Source organism: Pelodiscus sinensis, chromosome 20, assembly GCF_052426305.1.
Source record: "Pelodiscus sinensis isolate ZL-2025 chromosome 20, ASM5242630v1, whole genome shotgun sequence".
Lineage (NCBI taxonomy): Eukaryota > Metazoa > Chordata > Testudines > Trionychidae > Pelodiscus > Pelodiscus sinensis.
The window spans coordinates 28,483,112-28,504,497 of NC_143071.1; the positions used below are offsets into that span (position 1 = coordinate 28,483,112).

Below are 21,386 nucleotides of genomic sequence, written 5' to 3' on the forward strand. Positions count from 1 at the left end.
CACAGGCCTGAGGGAGGTGTGATCTGTGAGAGGGATGCGGCTTCCCCTCTAGAGCAGCTGGGGAGAGGCACCAGGGTTCTGGTCTCTGCCCTGTGGGCATGGGAGTAAATTTCACTCTTGGGGATCCAGAGTCTAGGAGACACAACCTCCCGGGTCTTTTGCACCATGTTCCTGCCAGCCCAGGGAAGCTTCCTGTCAGTCCGGTGTAAATGTGGGGGCCTTTCTCTGTGGCAGGAAGCCCCCCATCTAATGGAGGGACCCCTGCGTGACTCCCCTTTGGGGCATCCGGTGCCTGTCTCTCGGTCACTGCAAGGATCACATGGCTGGCGCGGTGACCGACTGCAGCTCAGATCCAGGCCGGAGCCTGTCTGGACCACCCCCTAGAAAGGCGTCAGGCAGCTGTTATGGGAAGGAAGGGTCAGTGGATTGAATCAGTGGATTGAATTAGTGGCAGGGTCAGAGAGACACAGACACCTATGGGGCCTTATCTGCACGAGCGTGCTTGGTGACATCACACGCTGTTACTCGGAGACATTTAGCATCACTGGCTGACTGTCTGCAGCAGCGTGTCCACTGGCGCTCCTGGCAGCGCCTGTGCAACAGTGTGAGATGATGGTTGGTGTGGCCCGTGTTGCTGTGGTGCTAAGCAGTGACAGTGTTGTGCTTCGGGAGTGAGAGTAATGAACCCGTCTGAGGGGTATTCTGCAAACTTCCACTTAGGAAAAGGGAAAAGTGGTTTTAAAATGACAGTGTTGGGGGATAAAGACACCGTTTCCATTTTTCGCTTGTTGATGGTGAGCCTGGGATGGCTCTGAAAACAGGAGCAGCAACGTGAGGGCAGCAATTCGGGAGCATAAGGCAGACGTGTGAATTTCAGATCGGAGTTTGTCATGAGAGATTTAGGAGGAGGAGAATAAAAGGTCCAAAATATAAAGGGTGTTTAGAATTGACACTTTCCCACAAACTAAGGGATGTAAAACCAGGGCTCCCAGTAGGGCCAGCTGGACAAGTGTCTCTCCTGGAGCCGAGCTGTCCTGCTCTTGGGGATGGAGGTGACTTAATGGGGAAGGCAACAGGTCCCAGCATGCAGTGCTCCCTCTTGGTCCAAGTATTCAGGCCTCTTTCTGTGCCCGGCTGCGCGGTCTCCACCCGTTGTGCCTGTGAATGAAGGCAGCTGCTCTCTGCATCACTTGAGGGAAATGGGATGCAGCGTTGGGCTGATGCGCCAGCACAGCCTGTCTGCTGGGCAGTCTGGACGTCCCTGGTGTGACGGGAGAGGACAGCACACATGTTGGAGCAGGAGGGTCCTGAGGTTCCTAGCCAGCGACTAGCAAGAGAGGCAGGGAGAGAAGCAAAACGAAACCAAATGGTGGCTTCTACTTCACTTTATAAATAAAAATTCACGTTCTGTGATGCAAAAGAAGAACTGAATCTAGATGAAAGCGTCAGAGGAAAATTACCACATCGGGCTCGCTCGAGAACCTGCCTGTGAGAACAGCAAGGGAGTGCTTGCGGCGTGGACTTCACTAGCAAACTCTGTCGCTGTGGCGGCACCACTGCTGCAGCGGGACTAGTGGCAGGTACGCCACGGACAGCAGCATAGACAGGGCTGGGGTATCGTTGTCTCTGTCAGCTCAGTGGCAGAGGCCCTGCTGCCTTCTAAGAGGCTAGGAGTCAACTTACGTGTTTATTTATTCAGTACAGTGGACACTTACCTGCCCCTAGTGTCTGGGGGTGAATCATTTATGCCTTAGGATTTCCTGTGTGAACCTTCAAGCGGCTGCCCAGATACGGGACAATGTGTGAAGGCGTATTAGGGTGAGGAGACCACGGAAGGGTGTTTTCAAGTGCCCGGAGCAGCGTCGATTCTGTTGACTTTTACGTGCCGCTCCTCTTGAAACGCTTTGGATCACTCTCTCTAGTCTCTGGAAAGGGGGAGAGGATTGGATCAGGTGCCTATGGAAACAGGGGCTCCCCCAATGGCTTTGCTCCTCGGGTCATGGTGCCTGTTTCGTCGCCAGCTGGAACTTCGCGGCGCAGTTGTGTGTTTCGCAGAGCTGTGCCGTTGGGGAGATTTTGGCAGGGGGGGGGGAGGGAGACTTCAGCCGCAGGGTAACACGGTTCATTGAAACACTTGTTGATCGCCTGCTTGTTCTTTTCTCCCAGGGAAGATTCCCTTTCCCCTCGTCGGACGGTCCTGGGGGCTGCTGATCTTCCATTGTCGACATGAGTCTGTCAGTGCCACTCAGCTTGATGTGCAGGGTTGCTTCCTGTCCAGGCAGTGAGCGAGCTCTCTTCGGAGCGCTGCTTCCTTTGCCAGCCCCAGGTCTGCGGGGCAGGACCTGAGTCTCTTTCCTGTATGAAAAGGTGCCGAGTTACCTCTAGAACCAGCAGGCTGCTCTACCAGCGACTTCCTAAAACCACTCATGCGCCGCCTCATTGCTGCAGGCCTGCTCCTGCGTTGCCATTGGCCTGCTGAGCTGCTGTTCAGGTGGACGGGAGGGAGTTAGCCGTGCGGCGAAGGCCAGGCAGGAGTGGAATGCCTCCGGATCCACAAGGGCGGCTGCACGAGCAGCGTGGTGTCGTCATTCTGCTTTGCTCTTGCTTGCCCCTTCCAGGAGGTGTCCTAGCAGCAGGGACATGACCTTCCCGGTCCTGGTCAGGGGCCTCATTGCTGGTGGGGAAAAATCCATTTCCCTTGTCTTTCTGGGGAGGGGAGCGAATACAGTGGCCAAACTCACTTCACGCGATAGGAACCCAAAGGGGCTTTTGTATTTTGATGATCTTCTCTTTGCCTGCCAGTTGGCCTGGCCCGAGGACGTGTCTGTCTAATGAAGCCGCCGCGTGTTTTAATTGCAAAGATTGGAGCAGCCAGCGAGCTGTGAACATGGAACGTACGTCCTACAGCCGCTAAAAGCCCCGGCTCTTTGGCAAGCCTTCATCAGGAAATAAGGCCGCTGGCAGGAACGCTTAGGAGATGCAATTTTCTTAATGAAAGCAACTGAATAGGCAGCCTTATGGTGAGGAACAAGGTCTTACGGAACCCTGCCAATGGCTCTTCTGTAGTGTTAATTTTGTATTTCCTCTTCATTGTTTCTAGTACCCTCTTGGAAACTTGCAGATAAACACTTTGTTTTCCTACTAATTGTGTCCTGTTTGGCAAGCTGTGGCTGTAACGTGTGTTCGGGCTGCGGGAACTCCTGGGTTGTTAGTCTTTGATTTCAGGCCTGGCCATGTAAAAGGCACCTTACATTTGCAGGGAGCTGATCCAGGTAATCAATATCACCCTCTCCCAGGGATCTTGCATGCTGATGCTAGAGGCAGAGGCAGGGTGGGCTTTTAAAATGACTTTCTGAGAAGTGGAGGTGGAGCTTTCGTGTGGGGAACCGATGTAGTTCCCCTGTGTAAAGTGGTTTTGGAAAGAAAGGGCCATCGTGTCCGTGTCTCGACGGGCCCCGGTGCTTCATTTTCAGGGAAGGGGGCTCCTCGAAAGGATTCCTCCCAGAATCCGAGAGCCACTCTGCATCCTGATACTCCGTGCCTAAGGACCTGAGACCAAGATTCCGATTCTTCTCCGGGACAGGTGTTCAGTCTCCCTGCATGCAGCGCATGAGCCCTGCCTGGGACTTGTTAGCTCCTGTGCATTGACAGGTAAGGAAGAGACTCCAGCCTGGGTACTCTCTCCTGGTTCTGCACCAAGGGGGAAGAAGAACAGGTGTATTGTAAAGATGGGAGACATACAGAGGTGGCTCGCCTTTCCAGGCCGTTGGGCTTTCAGGAGCTGCACTTCTTAATAAAATCCAGCCACTTCGCTTACGTGCTCGGGACCTGAGAACAGCCAGCGCTTGAGAGCCAGCTGCCTAAGGTCACACTCAAAGTGGAATCCAGATTTAGAATCATAGAACCCCAGGGCTGGAAGAGACCTCAGGAGTCGTCAAGTTCAGCCCCCTGCCCAAGGCAGGACCAATCCAACTCAGTCATACCAGCCAGGGCTTTGTCAAGTCAGGACTTCAAAACTTCTAGGGATGGAGATTCCACCCCTCCCTAGGGAACCGATCCCAGTGCTTCCCCACCCTCCTAGGGAAACAGTTTTTCCTAATCTCCAACCTAGACCTCCCCCACTGCAACTTGAGCCCATTGCTCCTTGTTCTGCCACCTGCCACCGCTGAGAACAGCCTCTCTCCATCCTCTTTGGAACTCCCCTTCATCTTCTGAGTCCCAGTCCATTTCTTTAACAAGACTCTCCTTGCAGCTTCCACGATAGGCAAATCACAGCTTCTCTGTGCCTCGGTTTCCTCGCCCATAAAGTGGGGCTGTTTACCCCCCTGCCATACATGGGGGTTGGGAAGCTAAATTGTTTTGAGTTCATGAAGGGCTTTGAGATCCACAAATGAAAAGCCCCACTGAAATGCTCCTGTCTGTATTACGCACTTCTCAGCCGTCCTTTTCTTAGGAAGGGTGTCACTTCCTTGCAGTTTTCTACATCATCTTTTTCATTTTTTGGGTCAAACACACTTCTCCCAAACTTCTCTCTTTCCAGCTGGTATCTTGACGACAACGTAGCTCCTTTAACCTGTTTCTTCAGTCCCCGCTGTTGTCTATTGAAACTGTATCCTTGAATCACAGGCTACTCCACAAACAAGTTCTCATCCTTCCAGGTGGCATTTCCTTTCGCTCATTGTTTCTGGCAATCCGCATTTGGGAAGCTGCACGTGTGTTTCTTCGCGAGCAGTGCTCTGGGGTTGCTAAACTTGGCAAATAATGGCTTCATGTGAGCTGAGGAAGGCTGAGCTCCTTTGTACGGGATGGCACACAGTCCATTTGTGTAACGAAGTTGCAGTTCTTGGGTTAAGCTAGGACTGGAATTCTGACGGAACACACGACAGCACGGGAAATCCTACCCTTTCCATACAATGTGGCTGCCATCCTGTGATTGCATCTGTCCAGAACCCTAGCCACGGGGGGAGGGGCTTTTTCCTGGGGGCTGGCCATATAGATCCAGCTGAAGGATTGAGGCCAAAATTGCTGCTGAGACTCTTGAGAGTCCATGGGAATTTCTCTCCCAGGTTACAGGCATTTTAAGGTGACTCCAGTCTGGGTCCCTGTGCTGTGGGGGGAAAGGCACCAGACACAATAGTGCGAAGAAACCAGAGGCCCAGTGAGGTCCAAATAACAACTCCTGGCTGCTCTGGCTGTTTTTATTTAACTAGAGCACAGTTACAGGCTCGCCACCCTAGTCCGATGCACTCCAGTCCCTAAGCAAACCGGTCGGAATCCAGTCCCTTTATGTGCGTTTTGAGAGCGCGGGTGGGGAAGAGCTTGGCTCTTCTGGGTGGCTTGTCACTCCCCCAATGAGGAAGTGTGGCCTCACCACCTCCACATCCTCATCTTCTCCCTTCTGGCTGACTATCGTCCAGGCGCCCCTGGGGGACGGGAATGCTGAGACCCCTGCTGTCCAGAGACTGGCAAAGAGGGGTGAAGGGCATCTCTGTGCGGCAGCCAGAGGCGAGACTGCAGCACGAATCCGAGTACCCGAGCCAAATTTTCTCTTGTCACGAGCCTTGCATGGGCTGGGTAAGTCCTCCCCGGGCGCTGGACGCACGCTGACAACGTTGGCTCGTGGTTTGTTGCTATTGTGATTTGAGCTGGCTAGATCAAAGCTCCCGTGCTTGTGTCTATACAAGCTGCAGTCGCACGTCTGCTTGCGATGGAGACAGACCCGCAGCAACTTACCTGCGTCACACAGGAAGCCTGGGAGAGAGGAGGGAGCTGTCTGGCAAGTCCTAGCACAGAGGTGGGTATGATCTGGCCCACAGGCCGGATCTAGCCCACCAAGCTGTTTGATCCAGCCTGCGGCCCATCCTGCCACACCTCACTTCTAGGCCAATTGGGACCTGTGGGCAGGAGAGCATGCAAAGTCTCCTCCTCACACTGGGGCACACGGCACCAGAGGGAACTGCCAGATGTTCAGAACAGCTGGTTCCCTCTAGGTTGTGCCTCCCCCCGAAGTCTCTCTATGACAGGGGTACATTGTGCCCAGATGGCCCCGCCCCTTCCACGCGTGGCCCCGCCCCTTCCACGCGTGACCCCGCCCTTCCAGGGTGGAACCGGCCCATGACCACTCCCAAAATTGGTGAAGTGCCCCCCACCAAAATGATTGCCCACCCCTGTCCTAGCACCTAATCCCCGGGCATCCTTTCTCCCTTCGGGTGGGCGCTGGCATCTGCTCCCCAGCAAGACATGGCAGGACTGGAGTTGGGGTGTATCAACAGGTTTCATTCCCTAGTGGCTCCTCTGATTATGTTAATGTGCAGTGGAAGAAATAAAACCAGACCTGGGCTTGTATCAACGACGACTCCTCTGGCCCTCTCTTGCCCCAGAGAATGCTGGAGGTGACAGGCAGAGAATTCCTGGATTGTTTTGGAGTTGTGGAGCCCTGTCTGACTGGCTTGTGTGAGTGGGTAATTGGATGGATGTTGGACATTAAATACCAACCTGATCTTTAGCAGTTTGAAAGCTCGTACTAGCCCTAGCCTGTCTCTTGCTCCCAAGCTGGAGTGACTTCAACCCCTCTACTGCCTGCAGGTAGAGATGCTGTCAGATCCAGAGAGTGACATTCTGGTTTTCAGGAGAAATTGGGTTTAAATTCTTCCGTCAGCTATGAAAACAAATGTGAATCAGAATCACCGTTTACTCTCCGGCTCTGTGCTGAGGGAGCTTGTGAAAAATGTCTTCCTGTTGCTAACAGTGGCTTAGCCAAAGGTTATCAGTGATGGGAACCTTTGCATGGACGAGGTTTGGGCTTTTGACCCAGTTTTCGGTACCTCCCAGCCTAACCTTGCTAGGAGCAAATCTGACTGGTAAGGATGATAGCAGCAGCTGTATGAGTCTATGTTGCCAGCCAGGGTTCCCTCAACAGTGGGAAGCGTTTACGCAAAGGACGTTTTAGGAACAGGGCTGGGGGAGGGTTAATTTGCTTTTTGTTTGTTTTGGGTTTTCTGTTAAGTTTTGAGCAAATCTGTTTAGTACCCGAAGAGTTAAAAACAAAGCAAGCCCACTCTGGGACATTGGGCTGGCTTCTGTCTCTATCTCACCACTCCTGAGCTTGAGCAGACGTGAAATGGGATGGTTTGGAAAATAACGAAATTGGGCAAAGATTTCACTTGAGGATTCATCCCGTGGCGTTCACCACTATGAAGCAATGTGGTTAGTGTCCTGCGCTGGCATATGGGAGATGTGGGTTCTAGTCCCCACTTCCTCATGTGGCATCAGGCAAGTCACTTCACCTCTCTCTGGTTTTTCATCCTTTTAGATTGTCCTTTGGGCCGGAGAACGTCTCTTCATACATATGTACAGCACCCGGCACAGTGGGGCCCTGATCTCATGTGGGGCCTCTAGGTGCTACCGTTGTGCAGACAGCACTGCCAATTGGCAGGGAGGGAAGTAACCTCCCAGGTTCTCCTCTATGAGCTTGTAATTCTCGAGTGAAGTGAAGCTGGACGGGCAGTGGAGCAGGGAAATAACGAGAGGGAGATGATTATGGGATATTGCAATATCACTGTTTTCACTTATTTATGGTGCCAGCCGACATGATGGGACCACCCACACGCACCTTTCACACGTGAAAACTCTGGTTTCCCCTTCATAAGAAGAGCCAGCCTGGGTCAGACCAAAGGTCCATCCAGCCCCGTATCCGGTCTGCCGACAGTAGCCAGTGCCAGGTGCCCCAGAGGGAGTGAAGAGAACAGGGAATCATCACGTGATCCCTCCTCTGTCATCGATTTCCAGATATATAGAGGCTAGGGACACCATTCCTACCCATTCTGGCTAATAGCCATTGATAAACCAGTCCTCCATGAATGTATCTAGCTCTTTTTTGAACCTTGTTAAAGTCCCGGTCTTCACAATATCTTCTGGCAAGGAGTTCCACAGGTTGATGGTGTGCTGTATGAAGAAAAACTTCCTTTTGTTTGTTTTAATCCTGCTACCAATTAATTTCATGTGGTGACCTCCAGTTCTTATGTGATGGGAACAAATAAATAACTTCTCCATCTCCTTAGCAGCCATGATTTTATAGACCATTCCTGGTAGTGATGTTGCCCTGTGTCCTTTCTTCTGGCCTCTCCTTCTGTCTTTACTTTCTTGCTGCTGTGGGCATCCATTGGTGACTCGTTACGGCTGGGCAGCACTTGGGCATCAGACTGGGCAGAGTGCCACAAGCACAGGGAAGTAGTTTGCATATGCTGTAGGCAGGTAATCCATCCCTAGCGTGAGAGAGGCCCTGTGTTCTAATCCCAGACAAGTCCTTCCAAAGGCCAGTAACCGCCATTTGCCTGCAGGTTCGGCTCAAGTTCCAGCAAGAGTTGTTTCGGGAAAGTCCGGGGGCCTGCCTTTAAAAAGGAGGTCAGGCTAAATGATTGTCAAGGTTGTGCAGAGGCTACAGGAGGTGCTTCTGGCTACAGCCTCCAGGAATGGAGCTGGGCCCCTTTTGAACATTGTTTTCCAGTGGGCCTGGGGTCGCCTTAGAGTTTTGCAGCATTCTTCATCCTGGCTGCTCTGTGCTCCCCAGACTAGGGAGTGTGACTTTAGTTGGATAAGAAGCCGAGTATTATACAAGCGTCCAGATGCTTTATAACTTCCTAAGTGGTTCTTCCCTCTCCTATCTCCTGTGGAGTTTCCATTGCGTACCAGGATCTGAACACTCACGCACAAGTGAAACTGTCAGACCCCAACATTATCTCAAGTTAAATCATCCCCAGGCTGGAGACTGAAGTCACAGTTGAGCGTGTGCTACTGTGATATACTTTAACCTTCACTGCTACAAATCAAGATAGATACGTGCTAAAATTAACTCTTCCATCCTGTGGCCATGGTTGCGGGGGCGGGGATTGGTAATTGATGCCAGGAAAAAGTGCATTTTTCTCTGAAAACTTTCCTTATTCATCAGATCAGATACTTGTATTTGGATTAGGTTTGTAAATTAATTGCAGTGAACTCATATGATTAGCTCAAAAATTAATCACCATTAAAAAATTATTTGCAGCTTTAAGCACACAAAAACAATACAATACCAACCAGTTGAAATGTATTAAATATTTTGGATGTTTTTCTACTTTTGTCAGATATAATGATTTCAATTACACACACGATACAAAATATACAGTGCTCACTTTACTTATTTTAAATACACATATTTGCATTATATAAGCAATAAAAGAAATAGTATTTTTTAGTTCTCCTACAAATACGCAGTGCAATCACTTCATTGTGAAAGTGTGATTTACAAAGGTAGATTTTTGTTGTTGTTGTTGCATAATTGCTCGCCAAAACAACGTAAAACTTCAATGCCTACAAGTGCACTCAGTCCTATTTCTTGTTCAGCCAATTGCTAAGCCACGCAAGTTTATTTATCCGAGATAATGCTGCCCACTTCTTCTTTACAAAGTGATCTGAAAGCAAGGTAATTACCTGCCAGATATGCTAAATATTCATATACCCCGATGTGCTTCAGCCACCCTTCCAGAAGACATGCTTCCATGCTGATGATGCTTGTGAAAAAAATAACACATTAATTACATTTGTGATCTAAACTCCATGGGAAATGTATGTCTCCTGCTCTGTTTTCCCTATATTTTGCCATCTAGTTCACAATATTGCAGTCTTGAACAATGACTCAGCATACACTGTTTTAAGAACATTTTCACTGTGGATTTGACAAAATGCAAAGGTATCAATATGAGGTGTCTAAAGATAGCTACAGCATTTGACCAAGGTGTAAGAATCTGAAGCGCCTTCCAAAATCGGAGAGGGTTGAGATATGAAGCATGCTGTCAGAAGTGTTAAGATAACAGCACACTGATACGGTAACTGCAGTCCTGAACTGCCAAAAAAAAAAAAAAATCCACCTTCTGCTGGTGGCATCTGCTCAGTTGATGAAAATGAACATGTGTCGGTCTGAGCTGCTTTGGATCACTATTGAGCAGAACCCATCGTCATGTCGTTAGCATGGATGCATGCCCCCTGTAACGGTGCGTGAAGCATAAGGGCAGGTGACAATGTAAACAGGAGACGGGCAGCATTGTCTCCTGCAAATGCAGCCAAACTCATTTGCACAATCAGCTGAATGGGAAGTAGGACTGTGTGGAGTTAAGGGCTCCAGCGACGTACACGGCTTTGGTTTGAGTACGGTTATTTTTTTGAACGTAATTCTACATTTATCGGTTGAACTTTCATGATAAAAAGATTGCGCTGCAGGACTTTTTAGATCAGTGATTCTCAACCTTTTCAAACATACGGCTAGGGTTGCCAGGTGTCTGGTATTCACCTGGACAGTCCGGTATTTTTGCCTCCTGTCCGGTAAAAAAAATTCAGAGAATACTGGACACCTACTGGACAGACTCCCCCAAAGAACAGAGCTGTTTTCAAACATTGCATTTCTTGATAATCATTTGAATTGTATAGCTCATGTTATCTAAACAAATAGTCATATTGAGAGATAAGATAGAGTGTCCACATTGAGATGTAACAACGTTGCCATATATTTTTACTGAGTAATGCATAAAATGCATTTGGCATATAGGTACCCATTATTAGGCTACGTCAGCTCCCAGTCCCGGCCTTTCGCCGTTCCCTTAGCTCCCTGCTGCTTGCTCGGCTCCCTCCCCTTCCATCCCCTGCCCATCCACGGAGAATACAGCAAGGGGGCTCTCGTGGCCAAAGGCAGGCCCTGGTACTCGTCCTTGGCCAGGCAGTGAGCCCTGAGGAAGGAAAGTAAGGATTGGACCCACCGCGGGACTGGGAGGGGGAGAGGGCTGGAGCATAAGCGGCAGTGCAGCTGGTGGCGGGAGGATGGATGGTCACGAATGGTGAGCCCCGGTCAGGAATTGCCTCGTGGAAAGTGCTAGTCCACGGTGGGCCCGATCTTTACTTGTAAACTTTCCATGGACCCCCTACAGTACCGTCACGGACCACCAGAGGTCTGAGGACCACAGGTTGGGAACCACTGTTTTAGGTTAATTAAAAAATATTAGTTTTGGTTTTCTACAGTGCAAATATTTGTAATAAAAATAAATATAAAGCACTCAACACTTTGTATTCCGTGTTGTAATTGATATTGATAGATGTAAAAATGTAGAACACATCCACATATTTTTTTAAAGTTATTCCATTATTGTTTAACAGCGTGATTAATTGCATGGGTAATTGCAATTAATTTTTGTAATTGCACAATTAATCATGATTAAGTTTTAAGAGCTTGACAGCCCTAATTTGAAGTCATTGCTGCTGATTTCATTGAGGGAAAACAAGCTGTCGTCTGTTCCCTGTTAGCCTGGCATATCTCACATGGCTTTGGAGGAGTCAACTGGGTGGTATTCAGCAGAATGGTTACTGAGTTTCATTACAGTTGTGCTACTCTGTTAAAGCCAGCGGGACAGCTCTGGTATTACCGAGAGCTCTCTTCGTGAAGACAGGTGTCACTGAGGACACAATATACTATGCAACCTTTTATTCCCTGCAAAGATGCTTGAGACAGAAAGAAATCAGCTTGACTCTCAGATCCCAGGCTAAATTTGCAGATGTGACAGTTGATCTGTAAATTAAACACACTTGATCTGGAATTTCTGTGCTGCGAGAAGCAGGAAACACAATGATGTTGTTTTTACAGTTACTTTTCAGAGCAGAACTGCTCTTCGGAAGGAAGAATCCTGCATACAGTGGTAGCTTTTAAATAACCATAGATGAGACCTAGTAGGTCCTTTTCAACTCCTAGATCTAGTCCATTTTCTGCCAGTGTATATTTCTTTCCACTCCTACAACACCTGTTCCAGTCTAGTTTTTAAATGTATTGGAAATAGGGCCTGCATAGTTTTCCCCCGGGAAATTATTTCAGAGCGTAATAGATCTCCTCATTCGGACGTTAGAATGTTACCTCTGTGCTATGAATCAATCTAAAGAACTGAAACATCTTTTTCCGACTGCCTGAAATTTTTGGCAACTTGTAACTGTTGACAGTTGGAGAGAATCTTCACATAAAGTAACATGGGAGGGAATACCTTCTTCGAGGAATGTTTACAGAGCCGGGGAGAAGAGCTTATATCCATTCTGCATTTAGCTGCTTTCCAACATTTGAGTGCTGTATCCATGTTCATGATTCTTTATTTGGTTTTCGTTTCTTTTATTTTTTATGAACAGAGAGTGCATTCCCAAGTTGACGGCAGCTTTGGGTTGCATGTGTAGAAGATTAGCAGGAAATATGTTTTGCTTTTAATTAGCTTTTGATACAGTCCCATGTGACAGTCTCATAAGCAAACGAGGGCAATATGGTCTAGGTGAAATTACTGTAATGTGGGAGCAAAACTAGCTAGAAAAATGGATTATGGGAGAGTGTATCTTGTGGGGTCTAAAACAGGTCAGTCCAAGGTGAAATATTTTCACTTCCACTTATAAAATGTATGGATGACACCAAGATGGGAGGTGTTCTAAACTCATTGGAGGACAAGGTTAGATTAGTCTAGGTGTATTTGTCACGGTCCACCCGCTGGTCCCGACCGTATTGCCAACAAAAGGAAAAGCCAAAACAAGGAAGGCTTTGGGGTTAATGCGCCAGCCGCTGCCGGCGGGGTGGGGTCCGGGCCCTCCCTCGCTCCCAAACCCCGGCCCAGGGCCCTAACACTAGGAGCTGTAACTCCCAGTGGAAGTAGGTGGGGGCTTGCCCCTAAACTCGCCTGCTCACGGGCTTCGCGACCCTCCCTGGGCCTCACGACCCCGCCGGCGGAGAGCTCAACTCTCCCCACTCCACCCTGGGGTGAGCCGCTCGGGCTCCCAGCCCGCTGGTTCCTCCCCAAGCCTGGTACTTACCCCTCCGTTCCTCCCCTCCCCTGCTTCGCTGGCCCATCCGGCCCCTTTTATCCTCCCCTTGGGCGGTTTCCCCCACTTCCGGGTTCCCGGCGGTCATTTTGCATGTCACGTCAGTGACGTCAGCTGACGTCATCTCTGAGCGCTGCGGCGCGCCGTCTTCCCCGCCCTCGGGCCGGCTAGCCACAGTCTTCCCCGGCCCCTGCCCGTCTCGAGGCCAGACCGGAGGTGGGTTCCCCGGGGCTGCCGCCGCAGACCCAGCGGTTTTTACAGCCACGGACGGTCCTTCCGCCCGCGGCTGGTGGCGGAGTTGCTCCACCCCGTCACAGTATTAGTGAGTTGGTTTGAAATGAATAGAGACACACACAAAGTACTACATTTAGAAAGGAGAAATCCAGGCCACAAATACAAGATAGGGCATAGCTGGCTGGTACGGATAGGAGGGTCCGGAGGGAACAGTGGATCACAAATGTATTCTGGTTTGATGCGGTTATGAAGAAAGTTTAGTGTATTAACAGGTGTGTCCTACGTAAGACACGAGAGGTAAGTGTCTCGCCCTGCGTGGCACCGGGGGGGGGGCACTGCTCAGTAGGGGTGTTGTGACCAGCGCTGGGCAGAGGCGTTAGCGAAGATGTGGGCAAGTTGAAGGAAATCCAGAGGAGAGCAGCACAGATAAGAGGTTCAGAAAGCCTGGCCTGTGGGGGGAAGGGCCTGTTTGGTTTGGAGAAAAGCAGACTTCCGGGGGCATGTGAAGGGCGGCTCTAACGGGGTCAGTGGGCGGCTGTTCTTCATGCCCATGGGAGGCCCCAGACGAAACGAGCTTAATCTGCAGGACGCTTTGAAGAGCGTTGGACGAATGCTTGAGAGGGAGGCTCTCGGTGTGCTCCTGCTTGCCTCCGTGCGGGGTATGGACTAGAGCAGGAGCTTCTCGACCCCCCAACATGCTCTGAAACCTCCCGGGCCCGTCGGGGCAGGCTTGGGTTTTCCACCCTGTGGACCTTCAGCTGCGGGGTGCTAGACTCAGGGCTCGGAGCTTTCTCCCCTGGGCCCTAGCCAGTCTCATGCTGGCTGTGCTACGCGGCTCCCTCGAGACCAGCTGGGGCCTACCTGCTGACCTGGGGAGAGGCTTTGGATGGGCTCTGGGATGGCGGAGGGGGCATTAGGCTGGGGATAAGGAGTGTGGGGTGCAGCAGGCAGGCTGCCCCGGGGCGGGGGAGGCAGAGAGGAGGATGCCCCCAGCCCTCTTCCTGTCAGCAGCAGTGAGCTATGCAGGGAGGGGCCCCCGCTCTTCTCCCTCCCGCCCCCCCACATGACATTCACCCAGGCACCCTCAGGAGCTCTCACTAGGATACCCCCCCACACTCGGAGTCACCTGCCTGGGGTGGGCTGCCAGACACCGCCTCCCTTCTGCAGGTGCAGCAGCCGCTCCAGCCTGCGTAAGGGCCGCTCCCTTGTAGCTGGTAGCGGCCGACAGGGGACCGCACCGTAGGTCTGTAGGGGCAGGCAGGGACGGGGGACACTGAGGGGAGATGTCTGGGGGCACCATATGGTGCCAGGAGAGACCTGGCTCCAAATATTGGTGGAGCTAGGGCCTTGAGCCTGGACTATGCCTGGAGCCTAGGCACCCGGGCCCAACAATTCTCCATCCTGGGTGACCCCTTGTGGTCCCTTCCAGCCCCACATTGTTCTGCTTCTATTCAGGATAATTCCTGTGAGGGACTCGAGTGTGCTGGGAAGCGGGGGAAGGGCAAAGTTCCAATTTGTTACAGGCTGCTCTGGAGATGACTTGATGGGGCAAAATTAGCCACGTTATTTCTCAGCATGATCGAATGCTTTTTCATTGCTGTAGAGGGGTCGGGAGTGGAATTCCCCTATCTTTCTATACATCACAACTGAAAATAGATGCTGCCTGTGACTGGACTAATACCAAGAATGATATTTTAATAACATGCCTCAAGGAAGTGATAGTTTGCGCATCTCCCTACTCTCCATTCTGCAGACAGTTCTGCCCCGGCCCGTACCATATCGTGCTCACTTGTGGAGAGTTTGTTTCCCCAAAGTCTTTCTGCTGGCATCTGTAAAATCATGGCTGGTGGGGAGAAAGTGAACAGTTATTTACTCGTTCCCAGAACACGCGAACAAAGAGGTCACCAAATGAAATTAATAGGTAGCAGGTTTAAAACAAACAAAAGGAAGCATTTCTTCACACAATGCAAAACCTGTGGAACTCCATGCCAGAGGATGTTGTGAAGACCAGGACTTCAACAGGGTTCAAAAAAGAACTAGATACATTCATGGATGTTAGGTCCATCAATGACTATTAGCCAGGATGGGTAAGAATGGTGTCCCCAGCCTCTGTTTGTCAAAGGCTGGGAACGAGCGACAGGAGGAGGATCACGAGACGATTCCCTGTTCTGTTCATTCCCTCTGGGGCATTTGGCATTGGGCACTGAGGGCAGACAGGACACTGGGCTAGATGGACCATTGGTCTGACCCAGGATAGCCATTCTTATCTTCCTCTAAAGCTAGATCTAGTCCCCGTGAAGTCTCTTCATTCATGTTGCTTAGTTAATCACGGGGAGGGTGTCTGCTAAGAGAAAGTGTTGCCTATCTAATTGGTGTCTCCAGACTTCACTTGTCCAGTGAACAAGAAATTATGCCGTTGTGTCTGAACTCCAGTCTCTAGCGCTTAAGTATATAGTTCCAGCAGCCGAGACGCTGGTTCGATTCCAGCCCAGGCCAGTATCTGTGTGAAATTGGGGACTTGGTCTCATTTTAGCTTGTAGTTGACAGAGGTTCTCATCCAATCCGTTGGGTTCATGATGTCCAGTGGTGACTGCTGATTTTGGGTGCCCAGTAAGAGACACCCCACAGGGTCCTGTTTTGCAGAGGAGGGGTACTCAGCACTTTGAAGATTTGTCCCATCTAAGGTGCTGGAAGTTGGACGCCCACCATCACGGGTAACTTCTAACTATGTGACCACAGTTGAGTCTCAGCAAAGAGGCCGAAAGCCTAGTGGCTCCTGGAGAGAGATTTTCCTCCTTGCAGGTAGAAGCACATCTCCTGGTTAGGAATGGGGCATAGACCGGTGCTGGGGAACGCTTACTCCAGCAGTACTTAGATTCAGGATAAGTGTCTCGTATTTCCCATCCATCGTGCACCGGCCATTCCCCGGCGACGATCCGGTTGGTGAACTGTCTCTGAATTAGGCTGATGTTCGAAGCAAATCCAGGCAGCATCAGCTGATTGTTAAGAATGAGATGAATGGTGAGACACGCCCCCTCTTACATTTCTCCTGCTGTGGCTTCTTTCCTGTCCGTTCCCCAGGGACCCGACTCTCGTTTACTTTCCCTCTTTCCAGTTTCTGTAGCCGTTAGTCATTTGCGTCTCTCCAGAGGATGTTCATGGGCTCTCTGATTGCGGTGGCAGCTTTTATGCAATGGATCCACTGGACAGCTATCAAATGAAATCCGCTTTTTAGTCACTTGCTCATTCGTGAAGCTGGGCTGGACTTGGACCAGACAAGAGATGAATTCCAAGTTCCTTTGCCCGTTAGTAGATGTCACCCAGATTCCTACCATGACCACATGGCCACTGACAGTCCCTCAGGACAGCAGGGCACTTAGGAAGAATGCCTGCCTGCCGTGGCCCTGGGTCGCTGCTCCCAGTGGCTGGTTGGTGCTAGCAAGCGTGTCTCTGTGCACCCCTTGGAGGGAGGGGGCAGCGGGTCTCTCCACATGCTGCTCCCACCCCGAGCACCATTCTCACAGCTCCCATTGGCTGGAAACTTGCAAATGGGAGCTGCAGAGGTGGTGCTTGCAGGTGCAGGCAGTGCACAAAGACTTGCTGTCCTCCTCTCTTCCTAAGGGGCTCTCAGAGGCATATTTACCAGCAGCCACTGGTTAGGTAAGTGGCTCTATCAATACATATTTCTGATGGTCCAAAAAGTAGACCATGAGTAGGGAATACGGGTTAGTCGAACACAAGATCTGGGGCTCAGTGAAACTGAATGCCCTGTGATACAGAGGACGTCAGACTAGATATCTAGTGCTCCCTTGTGGACTTAAACTCTGTGAAGTGTGTGCCCCATTTGCTATCCGTCCTGGACTGAGAGGGGGATGGATGGCCACCGGCAATGTAGCCTGACACAATTACTGGAGAGTTCTTGGAGGGGGTGGGGAGCCTGCTGTGTTCTGGCTCTTGTAGGAGAGAGAGAAGTTGTAGCATAAAGGATGACATGGAGGAGACGTGTAGGAAGAAGCAAGGAAACTGGGACATAAGTCCATGAAGATAATGAGTAATTCGTGATTGTGAGCTGGTGGGACGATCTGGGACAAGCCTCCCGAACTGTCGGTAATTTTAGATCTCAACAAATTAGAGCATTGTAAATACCTAGGAGCATTAATTACCAACCAGAGTTGTCAGAGGGAGGACATGAAAACAGGGCTGGAGACCAGTAATGCCCGTTACATTTCTCTGCAGAGAACTTTTAGCTCCCAGCTACTGAAAGAGGCCAAGGTTTCAGCTAGCTATGGCCATGCTAAGGCCTGTTGTTTTTTATGGCTGGGATGCCCGGGCACTGGCTGGGAAGGGAAAAATAAAGCCTTGAGATGAACAATTTGGCCAATGCGGGAGGGTGATGTGTGGAGAAGGTCACACAGGAAATGATGCAAGTGCTATGGAGAACCAAGCAGAGTGGAAGTAGAGGAGTTCTCTCCACGGTACATAGGGTTGCCAGATGGTTGAAACAAAAATACCGAACACCCCCCCCCCCCCAAAAAAAAAAACGGGAAAAAATTCTGTTGAGACCAAAATTGTTGAGCAAAAAAAAAAATTAAAATTAAACAGAATTAAAACAGCATGGCCCTTTTAAGAATGAGTGCAGGGATAGGAACAGGGGAGAGGTTGAGCTCTAAGACCCAGGGGAGTCATTGCTTCCCCTTGGTCTTTTTGCCGGCAGCCATTTTGTGCCGGCAGCCTTGCGGAACCAGGTAAGCATGGGGGCTGGGGTTGGGGGCTGGGGGTGTTTGGGGTCAGGGAGGGAGGTTCGGGGCAGGGGGGAGGCCAGGCGCTGAGTGTTTGTAGGGTTGCCAGGTGCCCGGCATTTTCCCCTCCTGGCTGGGGAAAAAAATCAGAAAATACTGGACATCTTAGGTGTCTGGTATTTTCTGAATTTTTTTACTGGACAGGAGGTGAAAATACCGGACTGTCCAGGTGAATACCAGACACCTGGCAACCCTAGGGGCCAGGGCGAGGATGGTGAAAGACAGACCAGCTAAGTTTCTCTCAGAAGCATGTTTTTATGCTGCCTGACCTCATGGCCAACCAGGGAGAAGACAGCGGGATGATACCGAGCACGTCCTAAGAGCGATAAAATAAATGACCCTCCATGGGGAAAACAGAGAGCGGTGGGGCCAGATTCTGAGAGCAGCCAAGGACCTGCCTGTCCCATGGAGCTAGGGGCCAGTAACGTGTGTTGCTGGGTGTTTGTAGGTGGACGCTGTGAGATCTGGGTGAGCAGAAGGCTTTATTCCCATGCGGCATCTCTCGTTTTGTGTGTCGTGCGTTCAGGCACAGGCCTTGTCTCTCCGGTCGGTAGAGAGAGTTACGCCGTACTCTGTAGATGGTCGTGATAACCTCACGTCTGTGTCTGTTCCCCAGCCTGTCTGTCAATGGGCTCCACCCATCTGCTTCTGCAGCAAGCCGAGCAGGGGCAGGGCTGAAAGACTGGCAAAGCAGGACTGAACGGTGTGTAAATGGGATTGGGCCGGGTACGAGTTATGGGAGGTGGAACGGGCGCTGGGAGCTGTGCCCGAGGGGTGCGCCATTCGAAGGGGTGCGAGTGGGTGAGCCAGAAGCCAAAAGCAGAAGTCGAAAGTGGGAAACTGATGCAGGGGGAGGGGGAAGTCGCAGACCAAACACAACTCCACCCCCCCCCCCCACTCATGTGCAGTGTCTTCCTGGTGAGCTCACTGCTTGGTTTGGTTTGCTCCCCCCCCCCCCGCGCACACCGTGAAAGAGAAGCCCTGTCCCCCATGACTAGTGACCTGCCAGGGCCAACGCCTGCGCCGTGTACTGCTGGCTTCACGTGTGACGAGCACAAGGGGCTGCTAGAGAGCACCAGTCACCCCCTCCTCCGCTCTCCCACCGTGTCACACGCCCGGCCCCAGCCGTTTAATACGGGACACCCGGCTGGGACGTGGCATGGGGGCATCTGGGAAGGCTACCCCTGGATAGCCCCAGAGCGCAGTCCTCATGGAGTCCCGAGTGACGGTCTGAGCAGCTGGGTGGATAAGGAACCCCGCAGCGAGGGTCCAGCGCCGCTGCCCCGCCCGGCTACCGGGGCTGTTGGCTTTGGAAAGACTCACTCTGCTCTTGTGTTTACTGTGCCATGGAGCTGGGCAAGGCAGCAGGGACCCATCTCTGCTCCTTGGGGTCGGGTGCGAACCCTGAGCTATTTCATGGAAGTAAAATCTCCTTCCTATTGGAGACAGGTGGTTGCCTCGGAATTACCTGGTATAACTCAGAGCAGAGTTTGATCCCAGAACTGGATCTGGAGCAGGAGGCACTTTTCCGACCCCTCCCGGTTGGCAGCTCCATTGCAAACAGAAACCTTTACCCCTGACTTTCAGGCCCGTCCTTTGGGGAGGCATCTTGTCCCACGTCTGAAAGGGTGAAAAGCCCTCGAGCTACATTCTGTGGCTTCTAATCCACAGAACTATAACGTGACTGCCTCTGTCCATCGTACACTGGTGGTTTTACTCTGAAATCGATTGCATGGTGCTGTGGTCACATTTTGCTCACTTTAGGTGCAGCCCTGCCTGCTTGTGTCTGCACTTTCCCACCGAGACAGGAACGTAAGCGGTCCTGTGAGGCCAAGGGTACAGTCATAAGAGCTCGCCGAGGTTCTTAAAACAAAAGCGCAGATGAACTCTGGTTCTCATACATCCTAAACAGGGAGACTAAGGCGGGAATCCATGAAGGGACTTAGGCGATGCAATGCTTAACATTGCGGTACCTAATGGATAGGTCCCTAGGAAGTCATAGGAGCCATACTGTGATCCACCAAGCTGAATTGATGGGAAAGTAAATCCCATTTAATTAGTTAACCAGTTAACTGATTAAACAGGGGCAGGCAGGAGATTAAACCGGGCCAGGCTCCAGCCCGTGATGGTTAATTGTAACAGGTAAGCATTATCTGGTAATGGTGATGCTAACTGGTTAACCGTTTAATCCTTCACATCCCTATTTGGCAGTTGATTTAGTGGGTCTTCAATAGACCAGCTAAATTGACCCCAAGGGGATCGATTGCTGCAACGCTGATCTCTTGGTAAGCATAGACATGCTTTTAGAGTTACTCCTTGTAGCATGGGTGATGATAAAAACAGGGGCATTCCTGGGTCTAAAAGAAGATGAAAGCTGTAAACCACAGTAGTAAAAGGTGTATGTATTTGCCTGCAATAGATGGAGATGCAGCTATGATGCTTTATGACATCCCCCTTAAACCATCTGGGTTGAGCTGGTAAGAGTTCACTTTCATCAGGATCCTTATCTTGGTCAGGCACTGAACGAGTGAGTGGCCTGGTTAGTCAGAAAAGATGCATACAGGTGTCCATCAGTCCGCAGTTAGTTAGCGTCCCCCTCAGTGGCTTCACACGCACGTTGAACAGAAGGGAGGTCGCAAAATGGAACTCTGCAGAGCCCAAAGTTGGGGACCATTTGGAGAGGAAGGCACCCACTGGGGAAACTGCTCAGTCCATCATGTCAGATCCATCCCATCCCGTGGGAACAGATGTTTCCACATGGGCTCTTCACAATGTCAGACGAAGGTCTAACAGGATCCAGTGGCTGGAAGTGGAGGTGAGACAACGCAGGCTGGGACTGAGGCATAAACGTTTAACGTGAGGGTAACTTGCCCATTTACCAAGGGGGATGGTGGATTCTCCATCATTGGCAATTTTAACATCCCGTCTGGAGGTTTTTCTGGAAAGATCTGCTCTCGAACAACTATGGAGAAGGTCTCTGGGCTGGATCATACGAGTCAGACTAAATGATCCTTTGGCCCTGAAGTCTCTGAATTTGTTTATGAACCAAAAGCTAATTTAAGCTGCATGTCTTCTATTGATCGATCATGAGCAGGTATTGGTATCCATGTCCTCTGCCCTCCAATCCATAACTCAAGAAAATGACCCCTACACTACGCAAAGGAGGGCGTTCCAAGACAGGGCATTGACATCAGGGCCTGGTCACGAAAGATGGCTTCTTGAGCAAGGGACCTAGTGCAGCTTATGTAAGCGTGGCTGGCCATCAGAGGAGCCAGGGGCGGCCCGAGGCGGGCTGCCGGCAGCTGGCGCCCCAGGCGGAACGTGCGATCGGCGCCTCCGCCTCCACAGCCCTCAATGGCGTGACGTCGTCATTGGGCGCCCCGTTTAATGCGGCGCCCTAGGCAACGGCCGAGTTGGCCTATACGCACGGGCCGCCCCTGAGAGGAGCACACCTATCAGTAATAACAGCCTGGCTCTGTCTTCCAG

At 51.0% G+C, this 21,386-nt stretch overlaps 1 protein-coding gene across 2 annotated transcripts in view; it reads left to right on the top strand.

Annotated features, from left to right (window-relative positions):
- The window catches only part of PIK3R5 (phosphoinositide-3-kinase regulatory subunit 5), a 110,798-nt gene that overhangs the window by 12,047 nt on the left and 77,365 nt on the right, over window positions 1-21,386 (top strand). The window lies entirely within an intron of this gene.